Below are 18,693 nucleotides of genomic sequence, written 5' to 3' on the forward strand. Positions count from 1 at the left end.
CCAGCTCCTATGTCTTTTCCTCCACCAGCCAGTCTTGCATTGTCCTCTTTGTATATCTAGGACCAAGAACTCCTTTAGATTTGCTTATTTCCACAATCTTCTGACACTTACCTGTAGCTTTATGCAGTTTCCCCTCTCATCTACTATTTGAGGCAGTTCTTATAATTTCCTGGTTAACACGGCAGACTGGACTGATCATCTCTGTTTCTCAGTACAAAACTCTCATGGATATATGGTCAGCAAGAGTAAGTAAGTAAAAGGGCCCAAATCCAAACTTAGGCATCAGACCTATATCCAATGACCCTAGACTAAGATTATCTGTCTGTCTCTCTGCTTACTCACCCATTTGTCCCTCATCCAGCCAGCCAGCCAGCCATATGTCCACCCAACCACACATTGCTAACTTATTCTCGTCTGCTTATTTCTGCCATCTATTTAATATGCTTATCTATCTCTCTGGGCTTTCCTGGTGGCTCAGTGGTAAAGAATCCACCTGCCAATGCAGGAGACATGGGTTTGATCCTGCCCTGGGGCAGGAAGATCCTCTAAGGAAGGAAATGGCAGCCCACTCCAATATTCTTGCTTGGGAAATCCCATGGACAGAGGAGTCTGGCAGGCTACAGTCAATGGGGTTGCAGAGTCAAACACGACTTCTTACCTACTAAACAACAATTTCTGTTTATCCATTTAACACAATTGGTGTCTATAATAAGTTGTTTATTGCAAATATTTATCGAGCCTGCTATATATCTCACTCCCCCTACTTGCATCTCCTGCTTCCACTCTCCACATACCTCATCTTCCCTCTGAATGCTTTCTCCACTGACCTTTTTGCAGGACCCTTAGTTTGTGTGACCACAGTCTCCACTTGCCTGTCTCCTAAGCCACACTCTCCCCCGATCGCTTGTGACCTGACCCCTTGTCCTTCCATGACTGCCCTGACCTGGTTCCATCCCTCCCCAGGCTAGACTCCAGGGAAATATTGACTGACTCACTGACTGGACCCCCAGCTGGGCTGTTTGCAACTCCAGGGCAAGGACCACGTCTCTTCCAGGGTTCCACCCTTCTCAGTTTCCAGTCTAGGGCTAGGCACACGCTGCGCATTTTGTTCATGAATTTGCAGTCCTTGGGAGTTGGAAGGGTCTTTTCAACTATTATTCATTTGACAAACCTTGCATGATTTGTCTTGCTAGATGCTCTTGCTAGGCCTAGAGATTAATGAGTACAACCTTCTGTGCAGATAGGGAGAGGGAAGCCCTGGGAATGACCAGGCCTCTGTCAAGGTCCCACAGCTGAGGCAGAACCTTGAGCAAAGTGAAGAGAACGTCACTACTCTGGACCGTGATGGCTCCTGGGCTCCCCCCAGAGCCAGATGGCGTGTGCTTGAAGGTGTCCACAGAGGAGGTATTGGGAAACCTGGGCTGCTTCACCAAGTCACCCTAATCAGTCCCCAACGAGAGCCACAGGGAGATGCCTTCCGTGTGGCAGGAGAGCCTGAGTCAGCTTCACCTGCACAGATGACATCAGGGTGACCGGGGGCTGGCAAGGGAGAGGAGTGGCCCTGAGGGCTCTAAGGGAAGGAAAGCAGGGGACCCTGGCTGGCTCTCAGGGTATCACACCCCTGAGACAGGATATCTGAGCAATGGAGTCCATGGCCAAGTACCGAGGACCCTCTAATTAGGCTGGACTTTTCCTCACTGTTGGAAATATCTGCTCTCCCTGCCCCTACCCTATGCTAAAATCAGACTCATAAGATATGACATTAGAGTTTATCTGGCTCTGAGGTTCTCAAACTTGAGAGAGCCCCAGAATGAGCTCCAAGCCTGGGTAGCTCCATGAAAAGACCCCAAGACACACCACTGAGTGGAAGAGTTGCAGCAGGACACACAATATACTGCTTTAACAACCCACCCCACCCCCTGAATCTTCCCTGGTGGCTCAGAGGTTAAAGCATCTGCCTCCAATGCCGGAGACCCAGGTTCGATCCCTGGGTCAGGAAGATCCCCTGGAGAAGGAAATGGTAACCCACTCCAGTACTCTTGCCTGGAGAATCCCATGGACAGAGAAGCCTGGTAAGCTACAGTCCACGAGGTCGCAAAGAGTTGGACACGACCGTGCGGCTTCACTTACTCACTTCAATTACTCACCCCCTGAAAGCAAGCAAAAACCCCCAATGCTATATATCTCCTCCTGGTATATTTATGTGTGAACGTAAGAAGGGTTACACACCTAAATAACTACATTGTTTGCCTTTGAAGAAGGTATTGCTGGTGGTGGCAAAGAAGCCTTTAGCCTTAAATGTAATTCTTTATTATTTGAGAAGGAAAATAAACCATGTAAATGCAACACTTAAAAAATTTCTCCAATTTTTTTTTCACCCATCTTATCTGGTTGGAAGTCTGAGAATCTGCATTTTAGCAAAGTTTCTGTGCTTCTGTGCAGGTGATCCGTGAACTGCACTTTGAGAAAAGCTGGCCTAGTCCCATCATTGTACAGATAAGTTGAGAGTCAGAGGGTCAGGACACTACCTGAGTCAGAGGGTCAGGACACTACCTAAGAGCACACAGCCTGATAGTGACTGGGCTGGGACTTGAGCCCAGGAGTTTTACTCCACGGTGCTCTCTCGTGCATGATGACATGAGAAGGAAACTCAGGAGAAGAGTGGAGACTGGGGCTAGGGCATGGGTGTCCACAGGCAGAGTGTGAGCAACCGGGGCTCAGTGCACACTGGGGACTGGGTCCATTGGCAGCCTCTGTGCTGGAGAGGGATACAGGGATGGTGGGGAGGGGAGGAGGAGGCAAGAGGGGGAACTATTACTCATCTTTATCATTTCTTCTCAAGCCAGCCTGGTCTCAGGTCCCTCTTCCTCTCTGGATTTCCCTGCCTTGTGCAGCTCACTGCTGAGGCCCTGCTGTTTCCAGCAGGTGCAGTGGCTCCCGTTTTGGACAGCCTTGTGACTAGGTAACCTTGGGCACTTGTTTTCCTTTCTTGACTGCATCACCTTCATCTTTCATTTATACAGTGGACTGGGCTTCCCTGGTGGCTCAGTGCTAAAGAATCCACCTACAATGCAGGAGACACAGGTTCAACCCCTGGGGTCAGGAAGATCCCCTGAAGAAGGAAATGACAACCTACCTCAGTATTCTTGCCTGGAAAGTTCCATGGCCAAAGGAGCCTGGCAGGGTACAGTCCATGGGGTCACAAAGAGTTGGACATAACTGAGTGACTAAACAAAAACAAACATACAGAGACTCCCAAACCTGATTCGGCACCCTCTTAGAGACTCACTTAAAAATCCGGAAAGCTGGGCTTCCCTGGTGGCTCAGAGGTGGAGAGTCCACCTGCCAGCGCAGGAGACATAGATTCCATCCCTGATCCAGGAGGATCCCACACGATGCAGAGCAACTGAGCCATGGGCAACAACTATTGAGCCTGTGCTCTAGAGCCCAGGAGCTGCAGCTACCGAAGCCCACATGGCCTAGAGCCATGCTCAACAACAAGAGAAGCCACTGAGCTGAAATGAGAGGCCCACACACCCCTACTAGAGAGCAGTCCCCATTTGCCAGAACTAGACAAAACCTTCTAGCACTGAAGACCCAGCACAGCCAAAAATAAATGAATAAATTAATTGCAAAAAAATACAGACTGCTCGGCCCCTCTGTAACGGGGAAGGGGCTGAAACGTGTTTGTTTGTCTTTTTTTTTTTTAAACTTTTTATTTTATATTGGGGTATAACTGATTAATAATGCTATGCTAGTTTCAGGTGTACAGAAGAGCATCTCCATACATATGCATGTATCCATTCTCCCCCAAACTCCCCTCCCATCCAGGCTGTCACAGAACATTGAGCAGAGTTCCCTGTGCTATACAGTAGGTCCTTGTGTGTTATCCATTTTATATATGACAGTGTATACTTATCGATCTCAATGGAACTTGCATGTTCTAACAACCTCATCCTTCTGTCCCTCCAGGATCCCTACAAAGTCTTCAGTTAGAAAACCGCAGTGGTACTAGTCATTTACCCGGAGCAACACCTCCAGCCCTGGGTCTCAGGCGGTCTGAGGTCTGGCCTGTGAGGAGGGCTGCAGGCACTGAGGAATCCAGAGCGGCAGGCAGGCCTGCTCCCCAGGAGACCTCTCCTCTAGCCACCCCTTGTCTAGTGGTCTGGATTTCCTCCCTCAGGGCCGGCCTCTTCCTCGCCTGGGCAGAATGTCTGGAATGTGGGGCTGGTCGGGCTGCCGGAGCTGCCTCTGGAATCCAGGCATTGGAGAGCAGACTCTTGCCTCTGAAGGCCTCTGCCCTGCCAGCCTGGAGGCGACTCTGCAGGAACCAAGCATCTGAGAAAGCGAGGAAGGGGCGGGCATTAGGGCCCTGAGCACATCCGGAGATCTCCCCGGGCCTCAGTTCTTCTGTCTGTGTGCTAGATGAAGATGTATAACACAGTTAACGTGTGTTCCGTCGCTTCAGTTGTGTCCAATTCCTTGTGACCTCCATGGACTATAGCTCACCAGCCTCCTCTGTCCATGAAATTCTCCAGGCAAGAATACTGGAGTAGGGTGCCATTTCCTCCTCCAGGGGATCTTCCTGAGCCAGAGACTGAACCCACGTCTCCTGTGCCTCCTGCATTGCAGACAGATTCCTTACCGCAGAGCCACCAGGGAAGCTCCTTTATTTGTAACCATGTCCTACCTCTACACGTATGGCGTACATCTATCTGCTGTAGGAAGGGAGAGGTCCCCCTTCAGGGCTCCAAGAGCGGGCTCTTGTCTAACAGTCAGAAATGAATTGTCTGAGGAGACACGTGCTGACAAAGCAAGAGATTTTATTGGGAAAGGGCACCCGGGTGGACAGCAGTAGGGTAAGGGAACCCAGGAGAACTGCTCTGCCGCATGGCTCACAGTCTCGGGTTTTATGGTGATGGGATTAGTTTCCGGGTGGTCTTTGGCCAATCATTCTAATTCAGAGTCTTTCCTGGTGGCGCACGCATCGCTCAGCCAAGATGGATGCTAGCGAGAGGGATTCTGGGAGGTGGACGGACACGCAGTGTCTCCTTTTGACCTTTCCCTAACTCTTCCGGTTGGTGGTGGCTTATTAGTTCTGTATGCCTTACCAGGATCTCCTGTCATAAAACAGCTCATGCGAATGGTTACTAAAGGGCCTGGCCAGGGTGGGCGGTTTCAATCAGTGTGCTTCCCCTCACATATCCATTCTCTGCACCTATCACATTTCATTAGCACCATATGAAGAGCTATTGGAACTTCATAGATGAATTAGACACCACTGATCTGGAAAACCACCACTTTCTGCCCCAGGCACACTGCTTAGAGGTTTTTTTTTTTTTGATGTGGACAATTTTTTTAAAGTCTATATTGAATTTTTACACTATTGCTTCTGTTTTAAGTTTTGTTTTTTTTTTGGCCTCAAGGCATGTGGGATCTTAGTTCCCCAACAAGGGATCAAATTGGCAACGCTAAGGCTGGAAGGCAAAGTCCTAACCACTGGACCACCAGGGAAGTCCCTGCTTGGAGGTTTGCTGATTCACTATCTTATTTAATCCTGACAACCACTGCGAGATAAGAACCCCATTCAGCCACTTCTATTTTCACCAGCATTTGGCAGATGAAGAAACTACTTCCCAGAGAGATTAAGTAACTTGTCCAATGTCACACAGCTGCAAGATGGCAGAGCTGGGTTTGAATCCAAACGTCTAGCCTTAAGTCCAAACCTCCCCTTGTGCCCCAACTTCTTGGTAAATGCAGCAAGGGGGAGAGGGACCACACAGTGCTATCCTGCCCAGATCTCACTGTCAACCAGCACAGAGCAATCTGCACTCGGCAAGGGCACAGAAGCCCTGACAGTTCATGGGGAGGTGCAGAGGGAGAGGCCAAGAGACCTTCCTGAGCGGGCAACCGGGTGATGGACCTGGTAGGCATGGGCAGGACGGCAGTCTCCAGCAGGAACCAGCGGAGGGTGATGGGCTGAAGCTGGCCGATCTGCAGGCCATCTGCACCTCATCTATGAGGCCCAGTGTAAAAGGATAATGTGGGGGGCCTTATTCAAAAGTTACTTGGATGTGTAAGACAGAGAGAGCAGAGCATTGGATCGAGAGTGGGGCCTTGCTAGATGCAGGTGGCATGGCCATGGATCCAAATCCTGTGATGAGACTGGAGCATAACCAAGGGCCAAGGCTAACAGCACAGGTTTTAGATCTAGATAAACTCGGTTCAAATCCTATCTCTGCCATTTAAGAGTATGATGACCTTGAACAAGTCACTTAAAAGTAAATCCCAGTTCCTTCCTCTGCAAAATGAAAATGGTAACAGTAGTACCTTATCAGGAGGATCTCTTTCAGGATCAAACGAGATGATGCTTAGCCTAATACTTCATAAATTGGAACAAATATCAGTTATTTATAGATTCATCATAATTGTTGTTACTATACAAAAGGCAGAAAAGTGGTTCGTGGTTGTGGAGAAGGGGACATGGGAGGGATACTGATCCTCGGGGGTGGGGGCAGGTAAGTGTGGGTATGACATCAGAGGTTCTGTTTCATGTCCGTTTTAGAGCGACTCACCACCTCCCAGCTTCCTGTTGGGGTGACCTAACCAAAGCCTTGGACCAGCCAGCCGGGCTCTGGGAACTGTGTGCCAGCCCCACCCCCAGCACCAGCCTGGGGCAGGCTGACGCAGGGCTGGATTGGGCAGGTGAGCTCATTCAATCCAGCCTGACCAACCAAGCCGGACACTGCTCCTGGCAGGAGCTGTCAGAACTGCCAGCTGGGGGTCAGGATGAGCTGGAGGGCCTGGTGGTGCCCAGATGCCCATGGCCAGCATGTCTGCTGAGTGTTTGATTACATTCCCGGGCACCCCAGGCAATGCCAGGGCTAGTGGTTCCCACTCCTGCTGGGTCCCGTCTGTCAGCCGCGGAGCTGACATCCCCCACCACGGCCCCCACAGCCCACCTGCCTTCCACCTTCTGCTTCTTCCCCTGGGCTGCAGCCCTCATGGAGCCAGGTGGCCTCATCCCCCGATGACTTCATCCTCCTTAAAGGCACCATGTCCCTTCCTTTGACAGTCAAGCCTCTGGAGCCCTTTCTGTCCACAGGTCCATAAACTGGACTCCAGGGTCCCCGCTCTGTACCCACTCCCATGCGGCTCTATGTGACCCTCCCCAGGAAGAACACAATACGACAGAAGAGAGGCCAGCCCCAGAGATGACAGCTTGCATCGCATGTTCATTGATCGTGTTGTCTCAGTGTAACCAGTCCATCAGCCAACTGTCCCCATGAGCTGAATCTTTTCTCCAGACCAGTCCTCCACGGTGGACTACACTCATCCCATACACTCTGGGTATGCAGCTCACATGCAGCAGTAATGCAGCAGTTCCTCCATTAGGGTGACCGACCAGTTCCATTTCCCTGAAAGCCCTGCATCCCTGGAAGCCCCTCAGTCCCATGCCAAGCAGATGCTGGTCCGCCAATCCTGCACTTGCATCTGTGGTGTCCTGGCTCTCACGACTTGTGCCTCTGATTTCCCCTGAATTAACTTAAGATTTCAGCCTGCCCCAGGAGGAATTAGAGGGGTTCAGCCTGTTATGAAAATACAATTATCTGTGCTTCTAGACTCTATGGACACCCTGAAATTTTCCATGTGGTTAGAATTTTCATCACTGCTCAAGGCCCTCACTTATACTCCCTACCCCATGGGGAATGTGAACAGATTGCTCTAGAAAGGAAAACCTAGGAAGGAGAGGGGAAGCACTCACCCAGACCACAGTGGGGAGTCCAGCTTTCTCCAGGCAAACAGAAGAGTGGGCAGGGATGGTGTGCTAGGTCTTTCTTTAGAAGCTTACAGCATCCTATGTCAAGAATATTAGAGCTTTAGAATCTCAGAGGTGGATCTTACAGATCAGAGTTCAACACCTGCTTCAGTGAAACAGGGAAACTGAGGTCCAGGCAGGGGATTCAGAATCAGATGTAATTCTTTTAATGCCTATGACATGGCTGACATTGCTGGGAAACACTGATGTCAGGGCCTGTTCCCAGGGAGTCAGAGGCGACAATTCAGTGGGTGGACAGTGGTCGGACACTAGTATTTGTAGCTCCCCAAGTGATGCCAGTGTGCAGCAGCCCCAGTTGAGAACTCCTGGGTTAGACACAGACCCCTGGGGTTTCCCAGGTGGTTCCATGGGTACCCAGTTAGGACCTGGGACCAGCAGGGAGGAAGATCAAGGCCTGGGGCAAGAGTGGAGGGGGAACTGGAGAGGAGGGGACAGATGTCAGTAGCGATCTGCGATCTGCGGTTCTCAGTTCATCCCATTCCTCATCTCCTCTTACCCCCAGGCTGCAGACATCCCTTTGCTGGACAGGCTGGAGGCCAGTCTTGGCCAGGATGGGGAGCCCAAAGGCAGATAGTCGCACATGACTAGTCAAAGGATTCGTGGGGCTGCCCAGCCACCTTCCTCGGGTTAATGCCTAATCGGCCCAGACTCGGAGACTTGGGTGGCAATCAGCCAAGTGGATAATTGCCCAGGTTAGCCTTTCCATTGGTGTTGATCACAGGGGTCCTCTCGTGCTATAAACCCCTAAGGCTTTCAGGCAGCCTGTAGGAGGGACGCCTGGGAGACTCCTCCCTAGACGTCTCAGGCAACACGTGGCAGCCACTTGCTTGACACCTGTGGTCATCCCCAGTGCTGGTGACAGATCCCTGAGGGCATGGTCCACAGGGACTGCAGTCATTCCATGAATGGATATCTCCCGAGAGCTGGGATACAGCCAAGAGTCTCTTTACTCCTCCATAAACAAGATCAGAACCTGGGGACTTCCCTGCTGGTCCAGTGGTTAAGAATCCACCTGCCAATTCGGGGGACACAGATTCGATCCCTGGTCAGGGAACTAGATCCCACATGCCCATATACAACGAAGCCCGTGCAACACAGCTGCTGAAGCCTGTGCACCCTAGAGCTCATGCTCCTCAGCAAGAGAAGACCCTGCTGGCAGCAACTAGAGAAAGCCCACCGACAGCAATGAAGATCCAGTGCAGCCAAAAATAAATAAATAAATATATTTTAAAAAGACCAGAACCTTCATGGTTCCACTTAAACTCAGGGTCCCCTAAACCAGAGCCTGAACATCTAGAAAACCTAGTCCTAGCCAGAGAACCAGGTGTTAGCATTTCTCACTTGGCAGAAGAAATATATCTTTTCTGAGTGGCCTCAGCAGTTTTGAGCCCATTTAACAAATGAGGAAACAGAGGAAATTGATGTCATCTGCCTTAGGCCACATGGTTTTGATAAGCGTAAGAATAAGGATAAATAGAATGCTTATTTATTAACCAGGTTCAAGGGCTACTGTTCAGCTAGACATCAGGTAGAACTGCTAGAATCAGAACTGACTGCTGGGAAAGGTAGTGAGTTCCCCATAATTAGAGGTATGCAAGCAAAGACTTATTTATTTGTCAGGGAAGCTGCAGAAGGGTTGCAAGTCCAGGGAGAGAGGAGGGTAGGGGTACTGAACAGGATGATCTCAGAGCCATTTTCAGCTCTACGGGGCAAATCACTACATCCCCAGTGCCTGGTACAGTGCCTGGAAAAGAGATCCAGGCACTGTGCTGTGCATTTTACACACATCTCTGTCCCATGATTCTGCACAACCTTACAAAGCAGGGATTCCTGTTACCCCCATTTCACGGCTGGGGAAGCCAGAGATCAGAGAGGTTAAGTCACTCCTGGAGAAAATCCCAGCCAATAACCGTAAGAAGAATTTCCTTTTTGGGGGGACTTAGTCTGCTAAGTGCCTTCCCTCAACCTTTATATCATTTAATCCTCATAACAATCTTGTACGGCAGGAGTTATTATCCACCCGAAAGGAAACTGAGGCTCAGAGCAGTAACCCCTCTAAGGTTACTGAGCTAGTAGGTAGAAGTGCCAGGGTTCTGAACCAGACCTCAGGTTGAGGGGTGCTTGTGCTTGTTCACCTCAGATCTGCAGAGTGGGGAGGAGAAAGGAGAGAATTCTGGCCAGAGAGCTTAGCAACTTGGGCCCTTTCCCAGGGCCTCGAGGTCTCTGTGCGTCCTCAGACAAGTACGACCTGACCGGGGCCTCAGTTTATCCCTCTGTAAAACAGAGAAGGCAGGTGGAGATGGGCCGCACTTCTCAGCAACTCTCCAGTCATCGTTTTCCATGACTTGATTCCCCACCGTGAGTTCTGGGCCACAACCCAGTTGGCTCCCTCCCTCCCTCCTGCTCCGTGAGACAGAGCTGGCAGGAGGGGATGATCCGCCTCAATTCTCCCACCTCCTTTTCCCTCCTCCTCCTGGGCTGGGACACACCTACTCCAACTTTCTCAGCAGCCTCTTTGAGTGTGCGCCTTCCTGCTCTGAGACTCCGCGCCTCCCTCCGGAGCTTGTCAGCCCGGTGCTCTTGAAAGGGACTCCTGCCCAGCGGCCCACTCCGGGGCACCCTCCCCCACCCAAAGGGCCCAGGTAAGAAATGCTGGAGGGTGGGAAGTCAGGGGGCGGGGGTTGCGAAGCTTATCCATTCTGGTCCCCAGTAGGGGCTCCTGAAAGGTGCAACAGAACCTGGGAGATGGCTGGAGCAGGCACAGCAGGGGTAAGACACCTGGGCCCTGCCTAAGGCCAGGTACACCTAGGTACACTGAATGAAGCCAGCCCAAGCCTAGCGCTGGGGACGGGGCCGGAATGGACAAGGTTAGGGCTTTGATCTCCTGGAGGAGCAAGGTCATATTTGTATGTGTGGAAAGTTGGACTCCTTTTCTTTCTTGGAAGAATGAAATTCCCTGCTCAGGCTTTCTGGGGATGCACCTTCAAGGGGATGGGGAGATAAGCTTCTCTTTGATTTGAGGAGGAAGAGCTGGGGCCAGGGAACCAAGAGATTCTAAGTCCTCATGTGTGTCCAAGGCGGGGGTCACAGGATCCCTACACAGACAGAGTCACCTGGTGAGGGGGCGGGAGGCAGGCCTAAGGGAGAGTTAGACATCTGGCTGGCCCTGATTCATGTGGGACTCTTTAGAGGCACCCAGATTAGAACCTCAACTCTCCTGGCTGGGGGAGGGCTGTGAAAGGCAGCGAGCCTCAGAGGCCAAGGGCAGCACTGGGGTGGGTGGGGGGAGCGGGAGCAGCTCTTGGGGGAAGCAGGATTCCAATGTGTATCTGTGGAGGTAGGACGGATGAAGTGGAACACTGAACAGGGCCACCGGGGCCGGAGTTCAGCCCTCCTCTTGGGTGGGGGCAGGAGTAGCCCTCCGCTTGGGGGGGAAGCAGCAGCCATGTTGAGGTATGCTGAGGGGTCAGAGAGCCTAGGCTGTCTCTGTCCCCAGGTGCACAGCACTCAGGAGCAAGGCTGGGGTTTAGGGAACCAGGGAGGTAGAGGAGCAGGCTCAGGTCAGTATTTTCAAACCTTCAGCTTCTTCTATGGATGGATGGGTGGGGGGCGCTGAGCCTGGGCAGGTGGGCAGTGCCCTCCACGCAGAAATGAGCATCAGTGACTACTACAGCTGACACCTTCTGGATGCTTCCTGTGTTCGGGGATGGGGCTGACTACATACAGTCATTTGAAAATGTCACGTTTTCAAAGCAGTCAGGGGAAAGGAGAATTTCATTATTTGTGTGCTTGTAAGTCACGGGCAGTGTGACTTGAAACTGTTCCATACAGTTCTGGGCCTATTTCCCTACGCAGTAGGGTTATTGTTAAGATCCATTCCTTTTTAATTAATTTTAAAACATTAGAGTATAGTTGCTTTACAATGCGGTGTTAGTTTCTGCCATACAGCACAGTAAATCAGCCATATATATACATATATCCATTCTCTTCTAGACTCCATTCCCACATAGGTCATTACAGAGCATCCCTGTAAGATACACTCTTAATCTCACTCCCACAAGGCTGCTGGGTAGGCAGAGCAAGAATGATTGCATTTTGCAGGTGAGGAAGCTTTGGAACTCAGCATCCCCCAGGGCAGGAAGAGGCAAGCTCGGGTTCCCCCCAGGGCTCTCCACGGAGCACAGATTATACCCCTGGCAGGCAAGGACTGAGCCCATGAGCTGGCTAGGGCGGTGGAGCAAAACAGCGAGGCAGTGTCTGCTACAAGCTCCCTGGGCCTCAGTTTCCTCATCTGTAAAATGGGGAGGACCTGGAGGGAATCAAGTTCTCCCTAGAACTTGTTTCCATGCTCGGTGGCCTCTTAAGGATGCAGGGAACCAGACCTAGAAGGACACTGGCACGCTCCAGATCACATGTGTCAGCTGCCCCTGTGTTTTCCACTGGGAGGGGTGGCCAGGGTCCCCTGCACCAGGCCTCTGTGAGCTGGGCCACCATGGTGCACTGCTCGAACACTCTTCCCCAGGTGCCACTGAACTCACCTCAGCCTGATAGTTTTCCTGCCCCAGGACAGGCTGAGGCACTGGCACTGCTGCTGGGGCCGGGTAGGAGAAGAAAGAACGTGGGGCAGCCTTAGAGGAAACCAGCGTGTGTCGGGGGTGATGGGGTTGGCATAGTCAGGGATGTTCCTGTGCCCACTGGTGGACCCTGCCTTTCTGGTTCCTTCGGTAACATGTGGGCCAAGCTTCTGAACTTTCCTGTGCTTCCTGGGCCCCAGCACAGGCTGAGCTAACTCAGAAACTCCACGCTACTGTTTCTATGACTAACGGTACTGATGCTTACAATCACCATAGGGGTTTTCAGACAGGTCTATAAAGAAGGGTATGGGTCCAAGACTTATAGGATGAACTTATGGTTGCTGGGAGGGAAGGATGGGGGGAAGGAATAGTTAGGGAGTTTGAGATGGACATGTACATATGGCTATTTAAAATAGATAACCAGCAAGGACCTACTGTATTGGACAAAGAACTCTGCTCAGTGTTATGCGGCAGCCTGGATGGCAGGGAAGTTTGGTGGAAAATGAATACACGTATATGTATGGCTGAGTCCCTTTGCTGTCAACCTGAAATTATCACGTTGTTAATCAGCTATATCAGCCATACATACACATATACAAATAAAAAGTTTAAATTTAAAAAAAAGGAAGATGAGTGTTGGTCCAAATCCTAGATATTATTGGTTGTATGACCTGGGCCTCAACTTCCTCAGTTTCCTCTTCTGAAAAAATGGGGCAAATAACAATCCTTTTCTCAGAGACTGATGTGAACATTAAATGAGGTAATGCATGTTGTGCCCAGGGCATGATCATTAATTAATTAACTGGCTCCTCTCCACTTCCTCTGGGGTAGAGATCATCTCAGAGCACCCTGAAGTATTCCTTCCTAAGACAGATCTCAATTGTAATTATTAGTTATTTGTGTATATTTTATATGATACCGTCTCTCCTACTAAGCGTTGCTCACAGCTCCAGAATCCATGTCTAGCGCAGCACCTGGCGCATAAAAGCTCAGTGCATGTCTATTGAGAGAATGAATGAATCTTCATAGATAAGGACTGACACTCAGAGGGACTAAGCATTAGTCCAACCCACCATAGATAAGAGTGAAAGGGTCCCTAGGGATCACTGAATCAGACACGGAAGCCTCCCTAGAGAAGACTGATAACTTGGCTTGGGGTCACACAGTAAGTGAGTGGGGAAGGCAGGGCCATGCCCCAGATCTTCTCACCTTCCTCTGCCTCTCTCTGCCTAGCCCAGATCAGGAGAGAGTCCTGCTTGCTATGTGAGTGGTCAGCCTCAGAGGCCAAGGAATTGCCCCCATACCCCTGGAGGCAATTTGGGATGAAGAACAAGGTGGATCCCTAAACTGTAAGATGCCTTTCAGGGTACAAGGGACATACACATCATCAATCAGACCCCTCCTCCAACCCCCACCAACACATACACACACACATGTACACACCTGCACACCATCCCCTCACTATTGCCAGAGAGTCAGTAAGAATCTGCACCTGTACAAGTGGAGTGCTCAGGAGTTCCCTCAAGTCTCCTTTAAGAATTATTGGGTCCATTTTAAGGAAATCCCCAAAAGAGGGGATAAATGCATACATATAGCTGATTTACTTTGCTGTACAGTGGAAACTAACACAACATTGTAAATCAACTATACTCCAATAAAAATTTCAAAAAAGAATTATTGGTTCCATTTTACAATGGAAATTTGTAAATTGGTTCCATTTTACTTGCCTAAAGTCAGTAGCCAGCTTTCGATGGGTCCTGGGCCTAAGTGCAGCCCTGAACGTTGAATGCTGAAGAGAGAACTCTCAATGTACTGAGCCCCTTGAACCACCAGCTTAGACCCTGTCACCTGTATCTTCTCTTCTAGTCTGCATGACCTCCCTGCAGGCCTGCAACCGTGATCCTCCACCACTTCTTCTTGCTGTTGCTATTAGTTTCCAGCGTGGACATGAATAGAGACTCAGAAAAGCTAAGCCACTTCCTTTCAGTCGCACAGCTTCTGTTTTCTCAACAGATCCTTAGTTCAATAGACAGTGCTTACGATGTGTCAGGCCTCCAGAGACTCACAGCTAGCGGAGGCAGGTCTGTAAGTGGATGGTTTAATACCTTGAGGTAGGTGGTAAAATAGAGGCAAACTCAAGCAGGCAGGGGGGCCCGAGGAGCCATACATAGTTAGCCTAGTATGGAGTTAGTGGAGGAAGGCTTCTAGGAGTAGCTGGGACTGAATATCAGTTTTGAAGACTAAATAAGGCTTAAATAAAGAAAAAAAGTGGGAAAGGCAATTCAGAAAGAGAAAGTAGCACACGCAAAAGCATAGCAGTTCAAGAAAACAGCATGAATTTGCAGGCAACTGTCAGCTGGGTAGGGAATATTTGGAGATGTGCTCCGAAAGGCAAGACGGGGCCACATCACTTAAAGCCACGTATGTCAGGCCAAGGAGTGTGACTTTACATATATATATAAATATGATGATGGTCCACCATTACCCACTGACTGACAAACTACCTCCTGAAAGAGGCGATGCCTCAAGCTGTTTCCAGTTTGGAGCCTGCAGAAGAGAGAAATGTCTCCTCTGCCTGCCCCACCCCACTCCTGAGTCCTTCTCCATTCCTGAGACTGGTGGGGGCCCCTGCAAGGTGACCTGGGATGGCAGGTAAACGACAACTGCCCATTCCCTGGCCGGGGGGCAGGGAACAGCTACGGAGAACTCTCCTGTTCCCAGTTCCCGTTCAGTTCCAGCACCCACAGCACTTGGCCTCGGTGCCAGTTGAGCAGGATTGCACATGCCAGTTGTGGGGTAACGTCAGCATGTATGTGCGTGTTGGCCCGTGTGTGCTCACATGTCCCAGGTGAGAGCTGCTGTTTGTGCCTGCAGCACCCCCTTCTCTCTGGGTCCTCCCAGCAAATGCAAGGCTAGATGGCACAAAACACATTACTGGGATACTTAAACACTCGGCCTTGGAAAGTAGCAGAGCTTGATGCCAGTATGGCGCCATGGTTGGCACACCAGCTCTGGAGCCAGGGCACTCGAATTCTGGTCCTGGCTTTGCTGCTTTCCAGCTCTGTGACCTTGAACCCATCATTTCATGTTTCTGAGGGGTTTGGGGTGGATAAAGCTATCCACCTCACAGAGTTGCTGTGAGTTGATCCATACAAAGCTCTTAAGATCTTAGCATAGCAGTCAGCGCATACTAAGAGCTCACTAAACATTAGCTACTATTACAGATTTGGGGGCTCCTGCTGTCTTGGAACTGACTTAGAGAATCAGAGCACTGTGGAACATTCAAATTCTAGAATCTCAAACTCTGAGAAGCATATAATTAGAAGAACTCTATTGGATTTTTTATACAAATCTCTACTCTATGTAAAGATTGCTTCTACAGTGTCTCTGATGGATGGTCAGCCTGATTTTTTTTTTTTTCCTTTTCGCAAACATTCAAAAAGAAGATGCATCAATTGTAAGTTATAGCTTAATGAATTTTTACCAAGTGAATGCAAACAGTGGCTAACCAGGATCCAGAGCAAAAAGCAGACACCACCCTGTCCCCACTAGAGCCCTCCAGATACTCCTTGTCAGTCACTGCCCCCCACCCTAAGCATAGCTATCATCCAGTCAGACGGGCTGTTCTCAAAAATATTCTTGAGGGCTTGTGTACCATTGTTAGGAGGACTCTAATTATTAGAGAGATTCCATGAGCTATTTGGAAGTTACTAAATGAAGTTTTACACTTAAATTATTTTGTTTTTACTGTCATATTTCAGTGGAAGCATTGTTTAGAGCTGAACATCCCAAACGGCTAGGGCTGTTTTTTAAAAATATGGATTTCTCAGCTGCATCCTGAGTCCACATCATCCGAATGTGTGGTCTGGGGGTGAAGCCAGGGGATCTGTATTTTTACAAGCTCCTAGGGAACTCCAGCTGGGTTTGGGAACCACTGGACTAGCAGTTCAGAGCTTGGTCTCAACTCAGACCGTTTCTTCCAATCCATGCCCCATACTTAATGGACACTGATCTTGGATAAGGCACTTGGACTTTCTGATCTTTGAGCTTTTTCATTTGTAAAATATGCATGAAATGATAGTACTACTTCCTTGGGTTATTGAAGGACTCTGAGGGACGGTGTTCACTAACTGATTGCTCACGGATGCTGACAGATGCTTAGCATTGCTATTACTTGGAAGAATCCATCTGTGGTGTAGCCAAGGGAGTGCTGGATTTTTCATCTGAAGCCTCGTGTTTAAGTCCTGGCCGGGCAGCTTGCTAGCTCTTGCTAGCTTTGGACAAGTCTTTTGATCCCTATCTTAGGGCCTCAACTTCCCCATCTATAAAATGGAAATATTTCGTGCTCTATATGTAGGGTCTTTGAGAGGATACAAGAAGAACATGGTCCAGAAACCTGCTCTGAGGACAGAAAAATGCTGCATGAAGCAAGCCCTAATGAACTGTGAACTCAGTTGAACCTGGGAACCCAGTACAAAATGGGCTGTCATTGTCCTTGCGGTTCTAGGGAGGGCGGGCCATGTGGAGGTGGGGATAGGGAAATGCTGAGGCATTGGTTTTCCACAGCCCTCATATGCTCTGGCATGGTGCCCAAGCTCTCAGGTTCTGAGAACTGTCTCCTTCCTCGTTCCTGGGAAAGGAAGAGTCCACGATCCCACAGTCATGAAATCCCATGTAATCTGCCATAGTCAGAAGTCACCTGGAGTTCCCTTTTATTAGTTAAATGACTTTTCTTTTATTAAAAGTCTTTTTTGAGCTCCTTTACTAGTACTTTTGGAAAACCTTTAAATTGAGTATAATAAGAAAACAGAAAAAGGCATGGATCACAAGTGTGCAGCTCAGTGAACTTTCCAGAAACTAACCAGCTTCCAGATAAAGAAAGAGAACATTACTAACAATTCCAGAAACCTTCTTTGCACCCAGTCCAGTTGCTAACTAGCCCTCTTCTCCCGCCCAAGGTAACTTTATATTAATGTAATCCATAGACGAGTTTTGACTATTTGAAAGCTTTATACAGGTGGACTAGCGCAGTATGTACTCTTTTGTATATGGCTGTTTTCACCCCACATTACGTGAGGGGGATTCATCCGTGTTGTTACCTAGAACAATACTTTCATTTTCTTTGCTGTATAGTGTTCTGCTGTATGACCAAGCTGCAACTTACTTATCCATCTGCTCTTGGTGGTCATTCAGGCTGTTTCCAGCAGAGGGTTATTATAAATAATGCTGCTCTGAACATTCTCGTGTGAACATACATACACGATACTGCTGTGCAAATGCCGAAGGTGGAAATTGTTGGGCCATGAGTATGCCTGTGTGGATGGAATCCACTGATTGTAAGTTCAGTTTTATTCAACGCAAGGAGAACATGGTTCATGGGGCTGTGTCTCTATCCGGGAGATAGACCTGTTTGCAAGAATTAAAAACAGTTGTCTCTGGGGTTTGAGATGCTAATGAGCGCAGAGATTTGCACTCAGAGACTTTTAGGTGAAAGGCACAGGAAACAGATCTGTTGTTTCACCCTCCTGTTTGCTCTTGTTCACTCTTCTATTTGGCCTTAGAGATAATCTTGCTCCTGCTTTGCCTGGGAGCCAGTGGTCCCCACTAATGGGGGAGAAGCCCTCTGAGTTCCACAGCCCAACGAAATCAGACTTCTTAAGGATGAGGCTGTGATTTTTATTACGCTGACATTTGAGAAGCACTTGTCTAGCCTAAAAGTCACCAAGACTTTGGTCTTTTCCTAACTTCCCTACCCACCTCTTCACTGGGGCTAGAAGAGGCCCACAGATGGGATACTAACAACACGGGATCTTAAAGAACGCGATTACCATGGTCAATGGATCCCAAACACCAGTCACACAAAAAACCACCCCAGGAACTTGTTAAAACATCTATTCCCGAGCCCCATCCGTAAGAATTTTGATTCAGTAGATCTGGGGTGGGGCTTGAAATATGTATTTGTAACCCCTACACCCATCCCCTTAGGGAATTCCCAAAATATAATCCCTGGTTTAATTCAATGGCCAGCCCTGTCTGGTGAGAATACAACTGACCCAGTGGTCCTGTTGAGTTTCGGGTCCACAGATTGCTGGGTGGAGAACACTTACCAGGGAGTCGGGGTGGACAGGGCCCAAGGGCTTGAGCTGGAGTCCCTGGCAGAGGCTTATTTGCATCTCATTAGTAAGCACCTTGATGCTACCACATCATCTCTAGCTCCTCTGTTGCCCCTAGCTCTACAGTCAGGTTCAGCCAGCTCCATGCAGGACCGCAAAGAGCGGA

General features: G+C 49.5%; 1 protein-coding gene across 1 annotated transcript in view; it reads left to right on the forward strand.

The window, feature by feature from the left end:
- FAT2 (FAT atypical cadherin 2) overlaps positions 10,328 to 18,693 on the forward strand; it is an 84,931-nt gene continuing 76,565 nt past the window's right edge. The window contains exon 1 of the mRNA XM_005683192.3: positions 10,328 to 10,482. The gene's annotated coding sequence lies outside the window, so the exon portion shown is untranslated. The remainder of the gene's footprint in view (positions 10,483 to 18,693) is intronic.

This window comes from Capra hircus, chromosome 7 (genome assembly GCF_001704415.2).
Source record: "Capra hircus breed San Clemente chromosome 7, ASM170441v1, whole genome shotgun sequence".
Lineage (NCBI taxonomy): Eukaryota > Metazoa > Chordata > Mammalia > Artiodactyla > Bovidae > Capra > Capra hircus.